This window comes from Pleurodeles waltl, chromosome 7 (genome assembly GCF_031143425.1).
Source record: "Pleurodeles waltl isolate 20211129_DDA chromosome 7, aPleWal1.hap1.20221129, whole genome shotgun sequence".
In the NCBI taxonomy this organism is placed as follows: domain Eukaryota; kingdom Metazoa; phylum Chordata; class Amphibia; order Caudata; family Salamandridae; genus Pleurodeles; species Pleurodeles waltl.
Window position 1 is genome coordinate 615,214,796 of NC_090446.1, and position 11,378 is coordinate 615,226,173.

Sequence of the window (11,378 nt, forward strand, 5' to 3'; positions counted from 1 at the left end):
CACCAATCACGGCAGGATACTGTCCATAAATAGCATGAACTCTATAGTCCTTCCTCTTTCTTTGCGAAAACAGTTCAAACATGCGTTAACTTGCAGAACTTGATAACAAACTATTTCCAGAAGCCTGTAACGAACTCAAGACGCTGGAGGGTGACCGCATTAACGATGATTCGTTGGAGGTTTTCATGAAGTCGTGTTGGATGTTCCTGGGTGAAACAAAACAATCAACTAATATCGGATATATCATGGGAGGGTACTTAATTCACGTTTTTAAATTATGACAATTAAGCATTACCATATTAATGACATAAAATGACAATTAAGCATTTACCACATTAATGACATAAATGTACATATTGGGTGGGATAATCCTCGCCTCCGTGTCCTTAATAGAATCTAAAATTCTTGACGCGACAGCTAGAATTTTTTTAATTCTATGTCAGGACCGGAGGCTTCGGATTATGCTAGTTCAAAGTCTATTTACTACTTCCGACACTACATCCACAATGGGTTTGTGATAGAAAACCTTAAAAGTGGAATCGTTTGACCAGTCGGCTGCAGCCATGATGTCTTCAAGTCTGGCTCCTGTCGCAAAGGCTTTGGAGGCCATGGCTCCTCTAACCGAATGAGCCCCAAACACACTTATGTCAATACTGGATTCGGCTAGTAACCATTTGAACCATCGGGCTAAGGTTGCTGCAGTGACTGGGTTGAACGGTTTTTGTAAGGAAATCAACAACTGCCCAGAAACATTCTGTCTGAATTCTCGTGTGACATCCTCATAACTCTTCAAACACTGAACAACACATAGGGGGTTATTCTAACTTTGGAGGAGTGTTAATCCGTCCCAAAAGTGACGGTAAAGTGACGGATATACCACCAGCCGTATTACGAGTTCCATAGGATATAATGGACTCGTAATACGGCTGGTGGTAAATCCGTCACTTTTCCGTAACTTTTGGGACGGATTAACACCTCCTCCAAAGTTAGAGTAACCCCCATAGTTTCTTGTTATGTGGAAAAGATGGATATGAAATACATTTGGATGAAGTTTTCGTACATCTAGAAATGGAAAAGGATACTCCATTAGGAGTGAATACTCTACCTGATAAATCCAGAGCTTTAACATCTGAGACTCTTCTGCAGGAGAGCAAACATAAAAGCATAGTCAATTTTGCGGATAGTTGTTTGCGAGATAGACCGTCATTATCCGGACAGTTTTTAAGGAAACGTAAAATAATATTAACATCCCACAAGGAGGTATACTTCGGTTGCGGGGGTTTTACCATACGGATACCGCTAAGCGATTTGCAAATCAAGGGATGTTCTCCTACCGGTTTCCCTTGGATGTGGGGGTGACCTGCTGAAAGAGCTGAACGACAATTGTTAATTGTCCTATAAGCCAAACCTTGGGAGGCCAACTCTGACAAAAAATTGGCTATGACATGAATCTCTGACCCCAGGGGATCCACACTCCTTGTATCGCACAAAAGTAACCACTTCCTCCAGGCCTGTTCGTATCTTTTCTGAGTGGAGGGGGCCCAAGATTGGGATAAGAAAAACAATGCTGAGTCCGAAACTCCAGGCACTTGCCATCGTCGCCTGAAAGTCTCCAGGCCATCAGGGTTAACAGTCCCTGTAGAACCAGTGGATGAAAACTGTTCGATGGAGCTGAAAGAAGGTCCACCGACCACGGAATCTTCACCGGAAAGTCGCATGACTGGTTCATTGTGGAAGGGAACAATGGCTGAGCACTCCACCAGGGGGTCACTAGAATGATTTCCGGGCGTTGGCGACGCACTTGTGCCAGGACGCGAGGAATCATCACAAAAGGAGGGAAGGCATAGAGAAGATCCTTCGGCCATAAGTGCGTGAAAGCGTCCGTCCCCCTCACTTGGGGATCCGGCCTCCAACTGAAGAAACAAGGGACCTGACTGTTCAATCGGGATGCAAATAAATCTATCTGACATGTCCCCCAACGAAGTTGGAGAGCTTGGAAAATGTTCCATTTGAGCCTCCAATCGCTGCCATCCCGAAGGAAACGAGAGTTCCAATCTGCTGTCGTATTGGTAATGCCCGGAATGTATTCCGCTACTACCGAAATCTTCTGACTGAGGCAAAAGTGCCAGAATTCCTTCGCTATCTCCGCTAGGAGGCGAGATCTGGTCCCTCCTAGGTGATTGATGTATCTGACTGCAGAGACATTGTCCATCCGCAGGAGAATGCAGCAATGAGCCCGGCAGGGAGCCAAGGATTTGATGGCAAACGATCCTGCCAGGAGTCCCAGGCAATTAATGTGGTAAGATAGTTCCCCCGGGGACCAACGGCCTCCTGTCTCCACCTGGCCGCAACGTGCCCCCCAGCCCCAACGGCTGGCATCCGATTCGATCACTACATCCGGATTGGAAGGAAAAATCGCCCTGCCATTCCATGCATCCATGTGGTCTAGCTACCATGATATCTCTGTCTTGGTTTCCTCCGAAAGGGGGATTAACTCTGAGTATTGAAGACCTTTTTGAAGGTGAAGAATCTTCAATCTCTGAAGGGCTCTGTAGTGCAGGGGCCCCGGGAAAATTGCCTGAATGGATGAGGCTAAAAGGTCGACGAGTCGGGCTAGTGTCCTCAACGATATAGTCGGAGAGGCAAGCACTCTCCTCAATTCTTTCTTGATCAGAATCCGTTTGCTGATCGGGAGAATTAGTAATGATGCTAGAGAGTCTATCTGAAACCCCAGAAAATCCATACTCTGTGAAGGGGTCAGGTTGGATTTCTCGGAGTTTAGGATAAACCCGAGGTCCTGGAGTAATTGTATTGTCCAATTGAGATGAGTCAGCACCAGATCTTTGTCCTGGGCCATGATGAGAATATCGTCCAGGTAAATAATTAGGCGCACTCCTCGTTCTCTTAAGTATTGCACCACTGGGCGAAGGAGTTTGGTGAAGCACCAGGGCGCTGAGGAGAGGCCGAAGGGAAGCACCTTGAATTCGAACCACTGGGAGTCCCATTGGAATTGTAGGAAACGTCTGTGAGGTGCGAAAATTGGGACTGAGAGGTAGGCGTCTTTGAGGTCTAGCCGTACCATCCAGTCTTTGTCTCTTAAAAGGTCTCTGAGAAGGTGGATGCCCTCCATCTTGAAATGGCGATACACCATCCAGGAATTGAAATGTTTCAGGTTTAGGACCAGTCTGGATCCTCCGCCCTTCTTTTGTACCAAGAAGATAGTGCTGGCGAAACCTCGAGGGTGAGGTGAGGATTCCACCACTGCCCCTTTTTGAATGAGAGAGAGAATCTCCTCTTTTATGAATTTGCGATCGGCGAGGGAAAAAAGGAGAGGCATAGGAGGACTCGTTTGTTTTGGGGGGGCGTAAAACTCTAGCTGAAAACCCTGAACTGATTGAAGAACCCAAGGGTCCTGAGTAATAGATTCCCAAGCCGGGAGAAACAGTTGAATCCTGCCCCCCAATATGACTTCTGAGGGAAGAATAATTCTCACCTGAGTTTGTGCTGTCCTGAATGGAGTTACCTCCACAATATCCTCTGGAGTTTCTACCTCGCCCCCTGTAGCGATTGGGGTAGAAGTTGCCTTGGTTTGAGTAATTTCCTCTGTTACCCTGGGAGGCGTAACTGGGGGCCTGGTATCTTCGGCCTGGCGCTCGACCCCTGAAGCGTCCGGCCCGTATAAAAAGAGCATTATTGAATACCTTTTTGATGTTAGATTGGGCCTTAACAAGGGCTGTGAATGTAGCTACGTATTTGCTCAAATTGGAAATAAATGTATCTCCGAAGAGCATTCCGTTAGCCGCTGATCCGGCTTCGTTAGTGGCCAGCTCAGCGAGCTTTGGGTCTAGACGAATGAGGAAAGATGGTCTGCGCTCCGTTGACGTGGCACAGTTTGCATTGCCCAGGAGGCAGATTGCTCTCTGGGTCCATTGAAGTATTGCCTCCGTATCCAAGGGGGTTTCGGTTTCTTTGGATTCTATGGCTAAATCCAGTATTTTCGTTACCGGACCGGACATGTCCAATAATTTGTCCTGGCAACCTCTCCAGGCACGGTCTAGACCCTTTTTTGGGTCTTTGGCGAATTTCCGGAGAAAGGTCGCCATGCTAGGATCCAGTTCTGGCGTGTCTGTCACTTTGCCTAGGAGGGAGGGGCGGGGGCACTCTGATCTAAGAGTGTTGCGTACTTCTTTTTCAAAGCTTCTGCGCAGTCTGTCTTGGACGTAATTCGCCACCTCTTGATGAGGAACCCACTCAGTAGAGCGAGGGTGGATGATATCCTCTGGAGAGAATAAGAGGTTCTTGCCTTGAGGGGTGTCATCCTTGGGTGCATTATGCTTCGCCTTGCGCTGCTTTTTGCGCGGTTGAGGACCAGCTTGTGAGTCATCCGAATCCGATTTTGAGGAAGAAGGATCGTGATAACTGGATTGGGAAGAAGATTGCAAAGGATTGGAAGGTGAAGTTTGAGGGGGTAGAAACCCTCCATACGCATGGTCACGCAACACGAAGGTTGCCATTTGTGACAAAATTTCTACAGAAGAGGTGCCACTTGAGCGTTGCAGTTTAAGACCCAACACTTCACCGGAGTCCCCGGTTTGTAGGCGAGGTTGCTGGGTACTCTCGCCCAAAAATTCTCTTCTGGCGAAGTTAGATAGAGGTTGGGTAAATGGTTAGAGGGCCTGAATTAGCGCCCAATTCACGGAGTCTTGCACATGGAAACCAAGTGCTTCCACTAGTCTTTCCTCCATATGGTGCTCTGAGGGTGTCTCTTGCAGTTCGTCATACTGCTCTTCCTCATTGGCGTAGTACGCCATCTTAATATATATGTATGTATGTATGTCTCTGGCAGGAGGAGTTGACAGGGGGGGCAAAAAACCCTGAGCAGGTGTATAAAATTTTGATTTTTCCGGTAAAAGAAGCCTTAAAGTGGAGGGAGCCACCTGCAAAAACTTCAGTTTCTTAATAATACTTGTAAACCTCAAGTATGCCCCCTGAGCCAAGCTCTATAAGTATTATTTCAGCCCCTACGGGCGCTCTGAGGCCGATTTAATGAAGAGTTGCCGCTCCGCGTACACACGCTGCAAAAAAGCTGGTCGGAAGCCTCCGATCGGCTCAATGCGCGTGCGCACGCATGGGCATAGATAGAGGACTGCGTCCTCTGAACGAGCGAGCGCTCGCTCTTACGGCCTGCTCCCGCTCCACACCGGTGGGGTTTTAATGATGAAGAACCACTAAATAAGCAGAGCCGAAGCTCCGGAGGCTAAAAACGATAAAAATCAAATTATTCCTGACACTCGTGCTTACAATTATTTACACATTTAACCATAGTCACACAAGGCATTATAGCGGAGCTGAAGCTCCGGAACGTTAAGAAATAAAGAGCAAGTTATTATTGCTAAGCGCGCTCGCTTAATTTAATATACTATAAAAACAAAGCATTCGAGCGTTTCGCGCGTGACTTAACTGGCTGCTGGAGCAGCAAAGAAAGAGGAAGGACTATAGAGTTCATGCTATTTATGGACAGTATCGTGCCATGATTGGTGGGCTAAGGCTCATGGGATTTGTAGTTTAAAATTGTTGTTTTTATTGGCTGCTGTGTTTGTCAGTAAAGATAAGAGAAGCATAATCCGAAGCCTCCGGTCCTGACATAGGATTGGCACACCCAATATGATTCACCTCACTGCAGCATTTTGCTAGGCAAAGATGTGTCCCCTGAAAAAGAGTGGTAGAACAACTCTTTTTGTCTTGTTGGAAAGGTTATACTCAATACGTTAGGACTGAGCTGGCTATAGTGACAAGCTAATGTTATTTGCCATATGACTTTGGTCTGACTGTTAATATGCAAAATTATAGCTATAGTAAAAATCATATTTTAAAGGTAATGGAACTGTACTGTGGATTGTTGAAACACTGTGGTGAAACCTGCATACATGGCAACAATTTAGAAGAAAAAAGTAGTTGATTTCTATTTTAAAAAAATCGTGAGAATGTATTTCCCCCATTACTTCTTTTGGAGCCTGAATCGAATTACTGTTATGTATGGGATTTGCAAGTCTGCTGCTACAGGATCGGATGTTAGATATGCAAATATATGTTTTTTTCCCCTACCTGTCAGGAGCACGGAGAAAGCCCTAGGGCAGGCAGAGAGAGCGTGATGTATGCGCTGTGCACTGGCCTGCAGGAGCAGGCAGTGTATACTCCGAGTTACACAAGACCAGGCCCTGTCAGCTGAAGCCCACAGAGGAATCAGGTTTTTACAAGCAGGAATCGGGAGGCAGAAAACTAGCCCTGAAATCAGTAGACTCCCACCTGAATCGGGAGGGTTAGCATGTTTGAACCTGTAAATCTTTTTTTTTGTTTGTTTTTAAGTTTGAGGTTTGCAAGGGATTCTAGGTATCAGAAACCTGGTGAGAGCCACACAATTCATGACACCCTAGATTCCACTAGGTGTCTAGTTTTAAAAAATATACAGGTTTGTTAGGTTTCTCTAGGTGTTGGCTGAGCTAGGAATCAAAAACCACAGGTAACCAGATTGGGAAAAAATGTCAGTTTTGAGTGGTAAAATGTGATGTGCCTGTGCTGTGTTTTGTCCCTTACCTGTCACAGGCACAAAGCCTACCCACTCAAGTGAGGCACCATTGTTATTGGAAGACATGTGGGAGCATGGAATAGTAGAACATTTGTTATTACCATTGCATTTAGCTACATTGTTAAGCCAGTTTGTAAGAAAGAAGACAATTTGAAAACTATCCTCTACATTTTATGCTATTAAGGGGACCCACAAATTCAGAGATGTACAAATAACTACTGTTCCTGAATTCCACGTCATATGCGCATTTCAGAAATACATAGGTTCCCCTGACAACCATTTTCACTCTGCATATTTCACTATATGAACTGGTCTATACTTGGTACACAATGAAAACCCATTGTTTGGTGCAGCTCAGTTGTGTGCTCTGGGTACCTTGGGTTCTTGGATATCGTACAAAGCCTATAAAACCCTACAACCAGAAGGGATAAGAGGACATGATGGTATATTGTTTTTGTGAATCTGCCATCATGACAAAAAGTTACAGATGAAAACAATAGTCACAAATGACTATTTTTCCTACTTGTTTTCAATATTTCTTTATTGCAACAGTTAGTTTCTTTTGGAAAACCTTGCAGAATCTACAAATGTGGCCCCTTGCTGAATTCTCAATTGTGTCTATTTTTCAAAAATCTAAGGTTTTCCTGGATCACATATTGGTTACATATTATGTTCCACCACAAACTGGAAGTAGGTTGACAGCACAAAAAAATAATAAAAATGGGATCCCTCATTGAAAAATGCTAAAACTGTGGTAAAAAGATGAGTTTTTTTATTCAGCTTTGCACGTTCCTGGAAGTTGGGAAGATGGTGACTTTAGCACAGCAAACCGTTAGTTTTTTAAAAACATTTTTCAATATGTTTTTATTATATTTAACACAAAGAAGAAAAAAGTAAAAGTGATAATATAGTGTGAATATACAAATCAACGTAATGCAATGCGCTTCATGCAGTTTTCCCCTAGATCTTATGGTTACAATAGTTTATCTATATGTAGCACTGCACGTGGGAGCCACAGGGTGTTAAAAAGGATGTTGGCGAGCACGCTGTAAGTGAACGAGGAAGGGGGAAACTAATTTGGGAGAAGTATGTTGTATGAGAAGAATAAAACAAGAAAATTATCAATAGGGTGGGGGAGTATGGGAGGGCCGGTACGGGAGGGGGGCATCGGGGACATCCCGACCGCGGTCACACATCGGGGGGGAGCAGCCCAGAGGCACACATTGCCAGTTGAGCGCGTGTCCATTCCTTTTTTTTGAGCTTAGTGGGTTGTTTAATTTGTGGAGGGTCATTCTGGGGAAGCAGTAGAAGTTTGGAGTTGACACAGGTGTTGCTGTTTATAGTGTTAGGAGTGTATTTGTATATATATATTTTTTTTTAATATTTTTTTTTTTGATTTATCTATTGGGAAGATCATGGTGGGCGTGCATCATCTTTGTTTTCAAGTTTTGTGACCAAGGAGTTCCAAGTTTTCAGTCCCTTAATCTGGATCCCCTTGGCCAATAGTGATTGCAGTGTGCGAGCCTCGGCTCTGGCCCAACGTAGCAATTCTGAGCGCCACAAGTCGATCCCAGGGGCTGCTGGAGCTTTCCAATGCTTAGCTATTAGGCGTCTGTATATCACCAGCACCAGGGCTATGCATCTCAGAGGGTACTTCCGTTTTTTTGGGAGGGGGCCTATGCCTAGCAAGCATAGTTCCGGAGTGAAAGGGAGCTTAATTGCCGTCCATTCCGACAACAGGGTTATGATATCATCCCAAGTAGTGTGGATCGTTGGACAATTCCAAGTCATATGAAAGAAATTGGCATCGGAATTTGCACACCTAGGGCAGACCTGTGATGATTGGGGGAACATACGTGTGATGCGGTGGGGTGATAGGTAAGTTTGATGCACATAATTGAACTGGGTATAGCGGAATCGTGGGTTGCGAGAGACTTCTTTTACCATGTTCAGCGCTTGGGACCAGGCACGCTGTGTCAGTGGATTAGACAGCACGCCGTCCCATCTTATTTTTGCTTGGTCTTGATTATGCTCAGTTTGAGCGGCGAGGATCTTGTGTATACTGGATACGTTTAGGGGGGCGGTTATGCTGCCAAGAATATCGTGGAGCGTGGCGGATATCTTAGGCTCTAGGCTACCAGAGCACCAGACAGAGCGTAGCACTTGTCGCACTGCTCCATAAATTATGAAACTACCCTGCCCTAAATTGTATTTAGTGGAGAGAGCGTTGTATGTTAGGAGGTGGCCTTCGCTGTATAAATCCCCTATGGTGCTTATGCCCTTATCGATCCATCTACCTAGACCCACCTTGGGAGCTATATCTGCCAGTTTCGAGTTAGCTAGTAGTGTGATCCTGGGAGAGTACGACGGAGATTGAGCATCTGATAGTACGTAGCGGCCCCAAAACTGATGTGCTATTTTCAGTAATATATTCTGTGGGTGTTTGGGGTTCTCACGGTTCATTAAGTATTGAAGTACTCCTGTGTTACCCAAGGAGGAGAGGATCTGTTGTGGTTCCGCTTTGTCGGGGCTACCAATCCAGGCGGACGTCCAGTGTAACTGGGCGGCAGCGTAGTATAGATCAAATCTGGGAGCACCCATGCCACCCATGGTCAGTGGTTGATGTATTTTGGTTAACGCTACCCGTCGCCTACCATTTCCACAAATTAATGCCGTCAGGAGGCTATTCAATGGTTTAAAGAATGAGGCTGGTAGTATCAACGGCAGAGCCATGAAGAAATATAGGAGACGGGAAGGATTATCATTTTGGCAATGGCCACTCTTCCCATAGGTGAGAGCGGGAGAGAGCTCCAGAAGGGCAAGGAGCCTCTGATAGATCTGATCGCTTGTCCTAAATTTCCGTCTCTGAGATCTTGTGTATCATGAAATATATTTATGCCGAGGTATTTAAAGGTGGAGAAGCACCATTTCAATCCTTCTGGATTGGGGGGTGCTCTGTGAGCCTCAGGAACCGGTCGCATGGGAAATATACACGATTTGGACCAGTTCACCTCCAATCCGGCAAGTGAGCCGAATTCACGCAGAAGTTTCAATAAGGGAGGCAGGGAATCATTATAATTACGGAGAAAGATAAGGGCGTCGTCTGCATATAGGGATACTATACGGTGCGTTTGGTTCTCCTGGATACCCCATAAGGGAGCGACCAACCGTAGGCGGGCCGCCAAGGGTTCGATGGCAAGGGCGAATAATAGTGGGGATAATGGGCATCCTTGTCTGGTTCCCCTTTCGATATTAAATGGCTGGGAGATTGTGTCACCTGTCTTGACTCGTGCAATAGGGTTAGTGTAGAGCACCCTTCCCCATGCAATGTATGCCCGACCGAAGCCCATGCGGTGGAGGGTCTCCATCAGGAAGGGCCAACCAATCGTATCGAATGCTTTTTCTATGTCTAAAGACACAGCGACACTGGTGTGATCGTTCTTTGGAGAGTTCGCCATTAACCGTAATACATTTCTGATATTACTATAAGTGCTGCGTCCGGGGATGAAACCGGACTGATCCTGGTGGATCAGGTCCGTCATGTATGGGAGCAGTCGGTTGGCCAATAGTTTACCTAATAATTTACAGTCTGTGTTCAAGAGCGATAGGGGTCTGTATGAGCGTACATCTAAAGGGTCGCGGCCTGGTTTAGGGAGTACAGCTATTAGAGCTTCCCGACTAGTGTCAGGAAGTTGGCCCCGATCTCTTGCTTCGGATAACATAGTGAGGTATGGGGTTAAAATTTGCGATGAGAATGTGGTGTAATACTCCGGCGGGAGACCATCGCTACCGGGAGCTTTGTTTTGCGCCAATTGCTGCAGTGCCTGTTGTATTTCTAGTGTGTCTATTGGCTTGTCCAGGTCAGCTATTTGTATAGCGGTCAGGCGGTTTATAGTAATGTCTTCGAAGAACTCGTCTAATTTTGTTGTGGAAGGAGGAGGGTGGGCTTTATAGAGTGTGCAATAGTAGTCCCTGAAGGCGCCATTAATGTCCGCCTGGGTGTTCACGATTAGGCCTGTGCCCAGGCGTATGGCGCCTATGGGGAGCTCTGTGGATTGGATCTTGTGAGCCATGATAGGAGTTTCCCTGGTCTATCACCCTCCGAGTGTGTGCGAGCCATGTGGTGTGGATAGTCGAAAATACTTAGTCGTTTGTCTGTTTCATACCACTTTGTTCTTGCCTCTGAGAGCTCCGCCTGGCTAATCAGGCCACTAGCAAATTTATTTTCGGAGAGGAGGACTTTGGCTTCTAGGGCGCGTAGTTCGTGTATTAATGTTTGCCTAACCCCTACTATCTTAGATATGCAGGCGCCCCTTATTACTGCTTTGTGGGCATCCCATTCAATTGCTCTGGATTTAGTTGTCCCGTCATTTTGAGTGAAGTAGGAAGAGAGCTGTGCGGACAAGTCATTTCTAAAAGGCGGGTCCTGCAGCAATTGGGTTTGTAATCGCCATGTAGGAATGCAGGCGCGAGGTCTGCCCCAACTAATATAAGCTATTAGTGGGGAGTGGTCTGAGATTACCCTGGCAGAATATTCGATGCTCGTGATTTTATGTGTTAGGTCCGGAGAAGTGAGAATGAGGTCTATGCGGGTATGGAGAAGGTGTACCGGGGAATAGTAGGAGAATTCACGGTCTTGTGGGTGTAAGTGCCTCCAGGTATCTATTAGGTGGCGATCTAACATCCATTTTCGCAGCAGTTGCGAATTTTTGGTGGCTGGGGTAGCGGCGATAGGGGGGTGTGATCTATCCTTGTCTATTTGCGGGACACAATTCATGTCACCGCCCCAGAT